The following is a 14292-nucleotide window of genomic DNA, read 5'->3' on the forward strand; positions in this document are numbered from 1 at the left end:
TAAGCCTAGGTATGCAGCTATTTATGTACCTATACTTGTATTTGTGTGAATTACCATCATCTGGCAGATAGATAGATAGATAGGTAGAGAGACAGGCAGACAAATACAAACCTGTTATAGGGTCCAAGGCATATAGGAAATTGACAGTGATTTGCTGTCTTTTCTAACTAATCTTGACATAATTTGTTTCATCCTAAATTTTATGTCGTCATCACTTGTAAGGCCTAGGATTAAGGCATTGTTTCTATTTTCAAGATTAATAATTCGCAAATAAAACTTGTAAAAACAGCATGACAGCAGTCATTACTGTATGGCCTTAAAGCCAGTTTTTTTTCTGTTTCTGAGGTAAGTTTTTATCTAAAAGCTATATGTTTACAAATGAGCTCAAAATTAAAATTTTACAATTATTATAGAATAACAAAATAGTTGATAAAATCAGCTAATGTAGTATAAAAGAAATAATGTTTAATATGAATTTCAGGGTACTGAGGGAAATTATATCATCAAAACATTTTTTCCTATTTGTTTATTTTGATAGAGTTTCATAAAATATAGAGGTTGTTTTTGACTTGCATAATCAAGTAAAATACAATCAGCGAACATAGTCACTGCCCTTATTTAAAGAGACAAATGTTGCACTGCATTTCATACTTTTCATATTCCTTACTTGGTATTTTAGACAAAACGTTGATTTTCTAAGGAAATTCCACCATGGTGCTTGTAGTTATGAAAATTTAAATTTAGTGAGTTACTTGATAGTTATTTAAGTGAAGTGCCAAGTCAAATAAGTCAAGGAAAAGGAAAATTCTTTCCTGGGGTTTAATACTGGACAGAGGAAATTGCTAATTGAAAAATAGTAAATGCCCTCTGGTATTTTAAGTAGATTTTGCTCTCTTACCTCTAATTATGTCTCTGTTCTATTGGGACAGAAAGATTTTCCCAGGAGCAATTTTCTCAGAGTTCTGAATATAAATGTTTCTATTCTATAAATGTGTAAGCCTTTAAGATTTGCAGTGGAAAGGCTGTAACTGGATCATGAATGAAATTGATTTTCTTTGATGGACGTACTTAGCATTTTGATGGAATTACTTAAAATACTGAAAGCTGTTTTGTCACCAATTAATTGGATGTTCATAGAACGTATCACATGGCTTCATTATTTTGCCATCCATCTTTGTCATAGAATCATACAGCTTTAGAGCGGAATATCTAGCCCAGCTTCTCTCTTGCACAAATGATAAAATGAGGCCCATCACGACTAACACACCTTAGTATTTATAGATCAGTTAAATTACATTTTCCAGCTCCTAGTAAATATTATTTATTGGCACACAATATTGCCTGGTGAACAAATTGCACTTAACATAAATTTATAAAGAATTTCAGCGACACTTAAAATAGGACTTTTCCTAATATACTCTAATGAATTTTGTCATATTAAAAATGAAAGTGATGTTGTTGAATACATTGTTAACCATATAATTAAGGATTTCTCATAAGTAAGATTAACCTGCAAAATTATTTCCCAGTTAAGTGACACAATAAATGCCTTAGTCCACCAAACTAACTCTCTTTATAGCAGCTTTATTGAGATATAGTTCACATACCATATAATTAACACATTAAAGTATACAGTGTAATATTTTTAGTAGATTCATAGAACTGTGCAACTATCGCTGCTAACTCCTAATATTTTCATCATCCCATAAAGAAATTCTTTACCTTTTTGCAGCCGTCCACATTGTATCCAAACTCTTTCAACCATAGACTAATCTTACCCTGTCTCTATAGATTTTCCTATGCTGGACATTGCATATTGCATATAAATGGAATCATACAATATGTGCTTTTTTTGTTTTTTGGACGGGCTTCTTTCACTTGCCATAATGTTTTTAAAGTTCATCCATATTGTAATATGCATCACTACTTCATTCCTTTTTATAACTGAATAATTTTCCATTGTATGGATATATTTCATTTTACTTTTCTATTCATCAGCCGATGGATATTTGGGTTGTTTATGACACCGTGAATAAGGCAGGTCTTAATATTAATGTAAAGATTCTTGTGTGGACATGTGCTTTAATTTCTTTGGGTCTATACCTAGGAGTGGAATTGCCAGGTCATCGGGTAACTCGATTTAGCCTTTTTTAGGAACTGCCAGAATGTTTTCTGAAGGGATTATAGCATCTTACATTGCCACCAGCAGTGTGTCACGGTTCCAATTTCTTCGTGTCCTCAGCAATGCCTGTTATCATCTGCCTTTTGCATCATAACTGTCCTAGTGGATGTAAAGTGCTGTCTCATGGTTTTGATTTGCATTTTGCTGATTACTAATAATGGTGAGCATTAGTTCATGTGTTTATTGGCCACTTTCATATCACCTTTGAAGAAAAACGTATTCAGATCCTTAAACAGATAAATACCATCACTTGAATATGAATAGTCATCCAAACAGACCACTTAATTTAAAACATCTATTTTATTAATAATATCGTATGACTAAAGTAACTTGTATTATCTTCTGTATTATGCATTAAAAGAAGGTGTAGTGAAGATTCATTTATTAACAGAATATGTTTGAAATTTTGCCTTTGAGCATCAGCAGAAATCAGAGAGCTCAAACATATTGATTGAATAATAAGAGAACAAACTCAGGAGCTGAATTAAGTAGTATAATGAGGAAAATGTTGACTAGTCTAGGAAATGCTTTATGCAAAGGGTATCAATCCACTAATTGAAAAAAAAGCTTATGATAATGCTCAAATTTCCCCATTAAAAAAGGAGAGAGAATAAGTTCATTATTATCATAAATGAACTTTTAATGGTGATTTTTGACTAAAAATAGTTGATATTCACAAGCTAAACACTTTAAGACCCAACAAACACAGACATAAATATAATACAAAACCTAAAATAGTCTAACTTAAAAATATATTTTTAAATTAAGTGCTCAGTAGATTATAGGTATTTAAGGAAAATCATAAATATGAGTTCTGGAACAAATAAGAGAGACAAAGGAAGCAGGAGTTAGAGATAGAAAGGTCAGCTCTATTAGTGACAGACCTGCCTTAGGTCTGAGAATGGAGCTCCTAATTCAGCCTTAGAATTAGATTTGCTCACTTAAAACACCTTCGTCCTTTTCTTAGTTCTCTTCCTCTAACCCGTGATAATGGCGAGAAAGATGGAAACCATATATTAAGTACGAATTGCCTACCTCTGTACTTTTATATGGGGAATATTAATTTTTAAAATATATATCTTGTATTTTGGAGTCTCTGAAGCAACTTAGCTGGGACCCTGGACAATATCTCCCAAGGCCCATTAATGCTGTCATGATCTTACATTTTCCTTTCCTAGATGTTAAGATACTCATCTTGTTCTAGTTGATCTGTGAGTCAACTAGATGATGTTAACTTTAGGTGACTTTGAATAACTGTGCTCCTTTTGTTCATTCAAGTTTACGCTGTATTTTAGCCCTTCATAGTTTTCCCCGCTCACTCACTTTATTTACATTTAAGTGCTCAGTGCTCTTGGCAGAGGTATTTCTTATTGCCAATGAAATTAACATTTTGAACTGTTTGGCAAACTCATTAGAAAGATGAACAGAAGTTTATTCTTTGGACCGATATCACTGTAGGCTGCCAAACGTGGACCGTGATGATTTTAGCAAGGAGACGCCAAATTATCAGAACAGTTGGTAGACCTTCAGTTGGCCCATCTTGATGACATTTTGTCTCTATCAAAATTTAATTTCTTCTTTTCCTTTCCATTTACTTTCATGAAAATATTTATTTATTTCATTAGTCCCATCCAAGAGGTAATAGTTTTGGTCTTAATGATCATCAATGGGAAGGAAAGAGAGAATTGATAAGAAAAATATTGCAAAGTTAGAATTTACACAACTTGGCAACTGATGAGTTATGGATGTAAAGGAGAAAAAAAAAAGGGAAAAATCCCTTTACACACTGAGGTTTGACAGTAGAGAACTATAAAATGTGTGGTTTTGGCAGGAGAAAGGAGTTTGGTATTGGATCTATTTGCTTTCTGATGCAGGTATCATTGCTCGTGGAAATTACCGCTACTCTTGGTTCCTGAGGAGAGATCAGGGCTATTCAGGACCACAGAGGTGAAAGCAGAAATGGTGGGGATTTGGGAAAAATGACCACTTAAGGCTTTTCCTTAGGTAACAGATGGAAGGAAAGGACAGAAACTACAGTATAGCCTAACAGAACAAAAAGGAGCAAGGATTTCTGGAAAGAACTGGATGGTTAACAATACAGATGGTTTAAGATGGAGAAGACGCAAACAGAATTAGTAGGTCACTGGTCTCTGGGAAGTTCTGAGAAAACAATTTTGGACGTTGGAGACTTTCTCATTTTGAGATAGTGTGAACAAATAAGGAGATGATAAGAAAGTGAAGTCTGGTCGAAGGCTGCCACTTTATTAAGTTTGTCCTGGAAGATAAGAAAGAAAAATAATGAAAGCTCTATTGCACAGCAGATAGTGCTTCGGGTTCCACAGAAGGCTGCTTCTTTGATCATGGCAATTAAGAAAGATTGTATATCCCTGGTAACCCTTTCTCCATTTCTCCAATCACAAACACACACACACACACACACACACACACGCACGCACACATGCACACACGCACACACACACACACACGCACACGCACACACACACTTCAAGACTAGAGGTCTGAATGGAGTAATTGCAAGAAAGAGAAACGATATACCTCTGAAGGTTACTCATTTTTATTTTATATAAACTAACATGTACTGAAAATCTCCACAGAAATACATTTTATGAGGTGTGTCCAAAATCTGTTTGATTACCTGAGAAATGTTTTTCCTAATCACACCTATTGAAAGATTAGCTAGAACATTATTCTATGAAACATATCTTGAGAAATACAGATACTTCTCAGTCTGACAGTCCTCTGCTTGGAAAGGCTTTAATAGCTCATCTTTCATTATCAAATTAGATTTAAGTATATCCATTTTATTTATTTAAAGCCCTGTATGCTCTAGTACTAATTTATTTTTATATCCTTATTTCTCATGATACTTATATGTATCGTGTTCTCCAAATAACATGATCCTAAATATACTTTGCGGTTTCCGCCTTCTACATCTTTTTTTAACGTTGTTCCCTCTGCCTTGAATTTTTTCTGCCTTCCTAGAGGGTTTTGCTAAAATTCGAAAATTCTATCTCCTCAAGAATATTTTTAAACTCCCCAATTTAATGTGATCTTTCCCTTCTACAAACTCACATAGAATTTTATGACGTTCTGCCAGAGCATGTGTTATGGTCCTTTTATTTTTTCCTACATAATAGGGTCTAATTTCGTTTAAGGTGGGGAACATGTCTTACTCATTCTTATACCTTCTATAGTGTATCACAGCATGAATGCTCAGAAAACACTAGTTAAGTAACTGGAGTAAAGGATATACTAAAGGTGATTCATTGAGGCCCCGGGTTCAAAGTAGTTTATGATCCATAGTCTTCATCTGCTCTCCTCATCTGCTCCATTGAAATGATAGCAAATAAATAAAAGTCATGAGTTTTATCAGTGAAAAAGAAGAGATTTCAGTGAATTTCTAGAATATGGAAAGTGGGTAAATGAACTTGATGAAACCTCCATCCCAGCATATGTTTAGAAGGTGATACAGCAGGACAAAATCCCTGCCCCCAGTGAGGCTCTGGGGTGCAAGATTCCTAGAAAAAAAAGGGACACATTTTGATTGAATTTCTGTAGACAGAACAAGTTACCCCGTTTCATCCACCACAGTACCATTTCTCTATAATTAAGTTTAGTCAGACATTTACCACTGGGAACAATCAGATTTTTCCTAAATGAATTAGTCTGAATTATAAGCTAGCATATAGTTTGGGGTTGGGGTTCAACTCTCTTAATCTGGCATTTAGAGACCCCAGACTAGATAGTTAGAGCCCTTCTCGCGTAATATAAGATGTAACCTGTGACTTAACAAATCATATTCACAGACAAGGGAATCTGTTTAATATCCCTATATATTATACTCAGAACTTTGAGATATGGCTCTTGTCATTTGCTGACAACCAGCATGCAGGGTTGAAATGAAGGGAACAAATCCAGCTAGAAGTGAACAATATCTCTATTCACAATGGAATTGTTTTTGGATAATAGCAATGTTGGGTCTTCTACTCACTAGTAAACCATTTTTTCTAAGGTCAAAAAACTATAACATTTGAAAGGAGAGTCAAATGTTTGGAAGCAAGGAGAGTCACAGTAAATGAGAACAAAAATACATTAAAAAGAAATTCAAATGTATTTTTGAACAGTAGAGAAGTATAAATAATAGTTCACAAGAATACTGAAGGATTATGAAAGGGTGATAATGATTGTTCAAAGGAATAAAATGCTGAGGATTTTTTTTTTTTTGTAGAGTTTAAAATTTTCAGAATACTTAAATTTGTTGATTAAGATTCTGGAGGATCTGATTTTCTCTTAAATAATAATGGGAAAGCCATAATACATAAATACACAAATCCATAATAGCTAAAAATAATTATAATTATTACTCCCAGGAAGATATGAAAAGGAGTTATTGTAGGGAAATAGAAAGTAAAGACCTTTTGAAATTAACAGAGTGATTAGAAAAACCTTGAAAGATACATCATAGAAATCTTGAGGATTTCAGATTTAAAAAAAAAGAGAAAGAGATAGAATATGTAGGAAAAATAATTCACAGTACATGAGATCAATCTAAAAGAGGTAATATCTGATTTGGTGGCAATTCCAGAAAGGATGGAGAGAATAGAATGTAAGAAATTATAACAGAAGAAGGGAGATTTAAATCTTTAAATAGACAAGGTTTCTTGCTTGTGAATGACAATGAATGAAAGAGAACCACACCTAGAGACATAACACTGCCAAATTATACAGCAGTAATGATGAAGAAGAATTCTCTTAAACTTGTAGAAAGGAAGAGAAATCTCAATATTGACTAGGATTCTTAACTTTAGACAAGGATATTCATTGAGGTAGTCTGATTATAAAGAGGTGTATGGAGGAGTACAGATAACTCACAGAACAGGAAAGTTAGCCTTTAATTAGGCTCAACATGCACAAACAGTTCCCACTGCCCCACCTCACAACTAACCCAATAAGGAACTTTGACCTCTGAACATCCTGGGAGCCAGCTACCTCTGCAGCCAGACATCTCAACAATATAGATGCCCCTCGCCTGCCTGTTTCCTCATTTAGCTCACTTCCAAAATAAATTCTCGCATTTGTGTCCGATTGATAGAACCTAGGTCACATGTCTGTACCATAGCTAAAACCAAAGATTTCTAAAAGCTATGGTCAAGATAGGAAAAGCCAGACAAGTCTCAACAAGAGACTGGACTAGATTAAAAGCAACATATACAATGGGATGTGGCAAAGGAAGTTTCTGTTTTCCCTCCCAACTGGAAAAAAAAAGGCGATCATAAACTCCAAGAAAATAAAAAAGAAACTATAATAAAAATCAAATTAAAATGTGCCATAATACTGAACAATAGGTGGTCAGTAAGTAAGGAATTTTTTTTTTTTTGTATTCTCTCTTGAATTGCTCAGGGAATACAGAGAAGTTTATATAATTATAGCATTCCACTGAACTCTTAAAAGAACTATGTTGCAATAATCCTAATAATGTAATCACTGAACTCGGGTTCTCTGTACTTTTTTTTCCAGCTTTATTATAATTGACATGTAACGTATAAGTTTAAGATGTACAATGGGTTCTCCACTTTTATCTGAAGCCATTGATTTATTTATAGCCAGGGAACAAAATACAGATATTTGCCTTTTCAACAATGTAAAAAGGTGCAGCAAATGATATTTTAGAGAAAAGTAGGGAGGATATGTGGAAGGGAGAGTAGCTAATATCCTCAGCTTACAAAATGGAAAATCAAGAGACCTGTATCTATAGTCACTGCTACTTTATACTTACAGCCCTGTGAGGAATCTGCTGTGAGATAATTATTCTCTCTCACACCTCAGAGATGGTGGTCAATACAAAATGCCTACAATGACATAGTAATAAAATTCGATAACATATTTTTATTGAGATACCTCAAAACTCTTCAAATTAAGCCCAGAATCTGCAATCATTTTTTTTTTTTTTGGTCAATTTATGTTATGAATGAAGTCCCATGCTAAAAATATCACTGAATAGAGTTAAAATATTGTTATGGTTTGGTCATTCATTCATTCATCCCACAATAACAATCACATGCATTCATACAGTGTAAGGCACTTGTGTTAGGAGTTTGGGAAATGCAAAAATGAAAACGTTCCATTCTGATCACAAAAAGCTAATATTCACCACAAGGCAGAACACAATGTAAACATGGCTTATGTATGTTTGGAATGTATTATAAATTTCCCCTAGTAGATTTATTTTATTAATGTAGTTGCTTTTAGCTATGGTAAGATTAGTTTGCATACGTTGAGAATAAACCAAATGACAACATGGACAGCCAGTGAAGAAACTTGCTAGTTACGCATAATTTTAAAAGAGCAAAAAACATACTCAAAATGATAAAATGTGAATAACAACAATAGGAGCTTATGAAACTCCTATATCCCTAAATATTAATATTTATGGAATACAACTTTCCTGAAGACTTCACTATGATGTTCTCAACTAAAGTGACAGATACAGCAGAGCCATGCGAATGCACAAGGGCACGGAGCACTTGACCATAAGCTAAGTGTATGGTACTTATTCATAAGCAGGCTGTGTTCTGAGAGAGAGGGGGAAGGTACACCTTCACTATGGATTTTTATTAATGCTAAAGGAGAACAGTTTAAAGTTAGTAGGATATGACTTATTTAATAATGGAATTAAAGAGCTGAGAATTCAGTGTCATTATGAGAGATGAATTTATTTTTCACCTGACAGTTTAAAAAGCAGGTGAAAAGTCTTCACAGAATTTTAGGATTTGTGTGTGTGATAATTAGGTGGCTTCTTGAGTTAAGTGAGCACTTCAGGAAACCACACTAGAGTTTTTTAAGAACGAACAAACTTTAAGGGTAGTGAGTTTGGGCCACTCTCATGTACAATCAATCAGCCTTTCATATTTAACGGTGGAGCTTTATTTCATTTCTTTTTGAAATCTCTTTCAAAAGAGACTGTTTATGTTCATTGTTTATGTTCACTATTAAGAATGCTTGAAAGCTGTATAGCATTTCTCTACTCTCATCGCTTTCACAGCAATTTTTCTTATCCTGAGAATGGCAAACAGCTTTCTGGTTCCATCTAGTGGCTGAAAATTGATTATCATCCTTTACATGGTTTTAATGTTCGGACTCAGGTTTTTATTTTGATGTCTGATACCATAAAAAGCTGGGGAAGTTCAGCTTAATCTTGAGTTTTATTACTTAATCTTGAGTTTTATTACGTCTTCTACTTAGAGTTCTTGACGACTTTTCGTTCTAGGTAAGATAATCCAATTTGTGTGTCAGCTCAATCCCCAGACCCGCAAGAATAAATGTTCATCCAAAGTTCTGTGTTAGCTCTCTCTTTTGTAGCCTCATCTGTCGTGGAAGTTTCCGTCTACTCTAATATGCCCTTTCCACTCCATAAATTACAATTATGTTTTCAATGACACAGGCTACAATTCGTCAAAATCATTTCTTTTACTTGCAGTGTTCACTGTAGATTCCTGACATTAATAGTAAAGGGATTTGGAATACCATTTAAATATTTTGATTTTTAAATAAAGTAAAAACTTGGGACCATTGTGAATTAATGTAATTCATGTATGTTTTCAGAGAGGCTCCTGTAAAGAATATAAACAATTATCTGGAACAAAACTGACATTAAAGTGGTGAACTACGAGAGTATGGAATTAAATAAAATACATTAATTTCAGTTAAATTAAAACCTTTGGGTCACTTGTTTTAGACTTTTAAAATCTACTTTTAATCTAGTATAATGAGGTAATAAATAGATTTTCTTATCTTTAAAATAAAGCATCATAAGGAAATTTTATCTTTTGTAACTCTGCAAGTATAAATTTAAATGACATCTTTTCCTAAGGCAAAGATTTCCTCCAGTTATATGTAAAGCCTCGTATGACATTTCGAAGAATGGATTTGATACCAAAGATACCTTGTGACAATATGTTCTTTATTCCCATTGATGGGAAAATAATTTAGTTTGGTAATGAAATAAGTATATAAAAGCAACTAATTTGGCAATCTGCGTCAATTTTGGTGAATCTGAAACTAACCATTTTTTGTACATTTAAATGCCTTATTTAGGATTGAAGAGAACAAAATGTACTAGCAAAACTAAATCCAATAATTATGATGCAGAGGTGTTTGAAATGACAGATATAATATTGTAGAAGAGATGGATTTGCACTAAGAATTTCATTGTGCAACCTAGAAGGCAGTAATGCTGCCTACACTTCTTGAGTTTCCCTTTAGTTTGGTGGCATTTTTAAATACACAAAGAAAATATGAAAGGAAAAATCAAATTTTACCTTCTACAAGTTATTAGTTTGAGTTTTACACAAACATACATCTTCATAAAAATAGGGCGTTGTCCATCAAATAAGGTTGTATGCTGTTTTTTAAAAAGTGCAAGCCACGTTACTGAGGACGGTCATTTAGTACATTCCTGAAATAGGAACAAAGAATGCAGTATAATAAGACTTCAAGGTATTGTATCTGGAGCCGGAAATTCCAGTTAGATTCTTATTTTCTCCTTTTGGGAAAATTTGATGTGGGGAAATTTTGAAAACCCAAACCATATCAGATTCTTGTACTGCATTCAGAGGTCTGTATGAAGCACGTTTCTGCAAATCGCAGACCCAGGCACTAATTAGCTGACAGTCCTGTTCCAACTGTTTGGTCATGTTGAAGCCCAGGAGACTGTATAGGAGTTAATTTGCTCTCCGGCAATAAAAAACCATTTCCCTTGAAAGTGTAATCTTGGGTTAACAAGGGATGTGCAACTTGCATTTGAAAGAAAAATAAAATCAGTTGTGAAATTTAATTTATGCACGATTGAAAAGTTAACTGGAGCAAATGATATTTTTCACTTGGGAACAATAAACAGGATAGAACGAACATACCTCTTCTTAAATTTTTATTTTATCTTTATTTATAATTTTAAACGTGAAATCAGGTTTATTTAGAGACAGAGTTCCATAGACAGAATGTGGTCCATCTCAGAGAGTGAAAGAGGCCCTGAAATATGGGGTGGTTGGTTTTTTATGGGCTGGGTAATTTCATAGGCTAATTAGTGGGAGAATTATTCCAACTATTTTGGGGAAGGGGCAGAGATTTCCAGGAATTGGGTCACTGCCCACTGTTTGGCCTTTTATGGTCGTGAGAGGGACTTTTCATGTTGTCCCAGGATTGGTGACCATAACCTAAAGCCGAGGAGGAAAAAGAGTCAAGTATCCCATTTTCTAATCTCCCCACCTTTCTGTAGCAAGAGAAGATCAGAGCGGGACCAGGAGTGCAGCACAGTGTTTTTGCACCTACCCCCAGCCTCATGAGGTGAAGTCCAAAAAGTGACCTAATACTCGTGGAGTATCTGCAGGAAGTGGGAAACTAGCAGTTCGTTCCCTAGTTGGACATCTGCGTATGTAGTTTTCTGTGATTATTTGAACATGAAGAAAAAAGAATTTGAGAGAGAGAGATGGCAGAACCTTCCCTCCCATGCACGGGTTTCCAGCCGCACAGCCGATGGCTTAAAAAGATTTGCACTCTCTCTCTGTGGTACCCCATCTAAGGGTCCTGCCTACAAGGTGAGGAAACCCAAGCAGCCGGGGGCCATAGGCTGGATGGGGTGTGTTGCTGGGAAGTAGGTGAGACAGAGTGGAAGAAAGTTTCTTGCTTCCCAGTGATGGTGCCCAGAGGCCCACCCCTCATACCGCACAAAGTGTGTTCACATGTCTCTGCAAGACACCTTCGCAGAGGCCATTGATGACCAGGTAGAGTCACTTCCAAGCAGCAGCATTCCCGGGAGAATTAGCCTGAGCTGGGAAGATTGGAGTTTCAACTCAGATGGCATTGGGTTTTTTAATAACTGAACATGATTTGAAAGAAGTGGGATCTGCCCAAGACGTTATTATTATAGGACAGGGATGGAGATTTGACAGAGCATGGCTAAAGGCTACAAGGTCGTGAAGATTTTAACATGGAAGTTGTAATTTACTTCATCGGACATTTTTTTGTTTGTTTTCTCATAAACAATTCTCTATCACCTGTCCTTACACTTTACTTTTTTTTTTTTCCCCAAAAATTTTTCTCACTAAGACCTTTGTTAAGGGTTTAAAATGCAGACAAGAGCAGGCACAAGCTTCTTGTCCTTCTAGGCTGCCCACTGACATTTTTCTAAGGCTCTCATGACTATGGTATTGGATGCATGGATTTCACAGCATTACCCTTGATTCAGAGCAAATAGAGATCTAAAGAGATTCTTTCAAGTACTGAGCATACACTTTCATTCTGTACTTCCTTTACTTTCTTAGTAGAATATTTTCATCTCATATTCCTCTTCTTCCTTCTTTCTTTTTCTACTAACACCTTTACAAACAGCTGGAGCTGCCATTATTTTGAAAACAAAGGTGTACCTGAACCTGTCTAGGAAGAACTGATTACTATTTAATTACCAGTCAATATGGTAGAGCAGCCTTGAAAGGGTATGAAATAGACTACAGGCTATCCTACTTTACAGGTTGGAGTTTACTTCGAGGTTAACAGGAATTAAGTGCACAAGCCAACTATTTTCCCTAAATGTTCATTTGATTAGTGTAAACACATGGTAAGTCTTTTTAAAATGGCTTTTCACGGAGCTTTCCATTCTTTGCTTTTTTATCCTTAATATCTTTTGTGTTGTTCCCTGCTGCTGAGGTTAGGTTCATTTCATATCCATTTATGATTATGAAACTCAGTGAAGTTTCCCCCCCGCCCTTGTAACAGCAAATTCATCATGGGGAAAGTAATTGGTGAGACCTAAAAAATGATTCTGCTGAAGGAGAAAGGAATTATATAATTAGAAAAGCAGAACATTTAGTAACTGAGCGTAAAGAACATTGTTAGGTTATTCTTTGTTCATTTCACAAAACATTTATTAAGCAGTTACTCTGTGTCAGAACGGATGTCTTGTCTCAGGGATACAGTGGTAAACAGGACATGATCCCTTTCCTCATGGGGCCTATTTCGCGGGGAAGCAGGGCATTACGGATTAGTTAATACAAGTTAATAATATCATGGAGGAAGTACACCACCTCACAGCGGAGAGAGTAATGCCTGAGCCGTGTGTCCAGGAATGAGGAAGGCATGGGAGGAAGAAGGAACAGCATTGTGAGAAGACCAGGATAGGAGAGTTTCTTCTCCAGGGGACATTAAAGACTGCTCATGGCTGGAGAGCTCAAGAGAAAGGACGCAGGAATGATACTTGAAATTTGGAAGACAGGCGTGGCATAGGTCAGTAGGGCTTTGTAATGATGGGAAGAAAGTTCACCTTTTTCAAATGGAAGGAGGAAGCCCTTTAACTATTTTCGGCAGGAGAGCGACAGGAAGTGATTTGAGATTTTGAAATTCACTCCTATTGTAGCACCAACCAACACAGGAAGCAAGGAAGCTAGGAGATGGGTTAGCACAGTTTTTAGAGTGTAAGAGTTGATGGTGGAGAAATGGGCAAGTGCTACTTAAGAGCTACTTAAGTGGTAGAGTTAAAGAATTCTCTTGTATAAAATCTTTGGAAATGTATTATTTATTTATATGATAAATTTCCTCTCATTCAAAAATAATCTGAATTAAGTCTCCCCAGATACATAAAGTAGGAAAAGACAAAAGAAAATTCGGGTAGAATGGTAAGTTGAAGGCAAATCAGAAGTTTTTTATTTTGTTTTTGTGTTTTACAAATCTACAGGCTATAAAATGCCTTGTATTATTAATAAGGGTAAAAGGAAAATTTGGCTCTCAAATTCTAGTATCCTGAAGAAAAGAAATAGAACAGCTACACATTCACGATAAATATTGGAGTTACTCAGAACTGAAGCTTCTGAGTAAAGGGCAGTGTTTGTAGCCAGGCTGCCTGGGTTGAATTCTTTGGTCTGTCCATGCTGGCAAGACCAAAGACTTGAAACCATTGAGCCTCAGTTTCTTTATCTGTGTGGTGGGCATAATACTAGCATGCATCTCATAGACTGTCAGAAGAATTAAATGCTGGCATTAAACAAACATTTTTTGGAACATTCACTGTATTCTAGAAGATGTTCTAGTTACTGGAGATC

General features: G+C 35.3%; 1 protein-coding gene across 3 annotated transcripts in view; it reads left to right on the forward strand.

Annotated features, from left to right (window-relative positions):
- Positions 1-14292, forward strand: part of KCNT2 (potassium sodium-activated channel subfamily T member 2) — a 377107-nt gene that overhangs the window by 253147 nt on the left and 109668 nt on the right. The gene's annotated exons all lie outside the window — the stretch shown is intronic.

The sequence above is a fragment of the Kogia breviceps genome, chromosome 1 (genome assembly GCF_026419965.1).
Source record: "Kogia breviceps isolate mKogBre1 chromosome 1, mKogBre1 haplotype 1, whole genome shotgun sequence".
Taxonomy (NCBI): Eukaryota; Metazoa; Chordata; class Mammalia; order Artiodactyla; family Physeteridae; genus Kogia; species Kogia breviceps.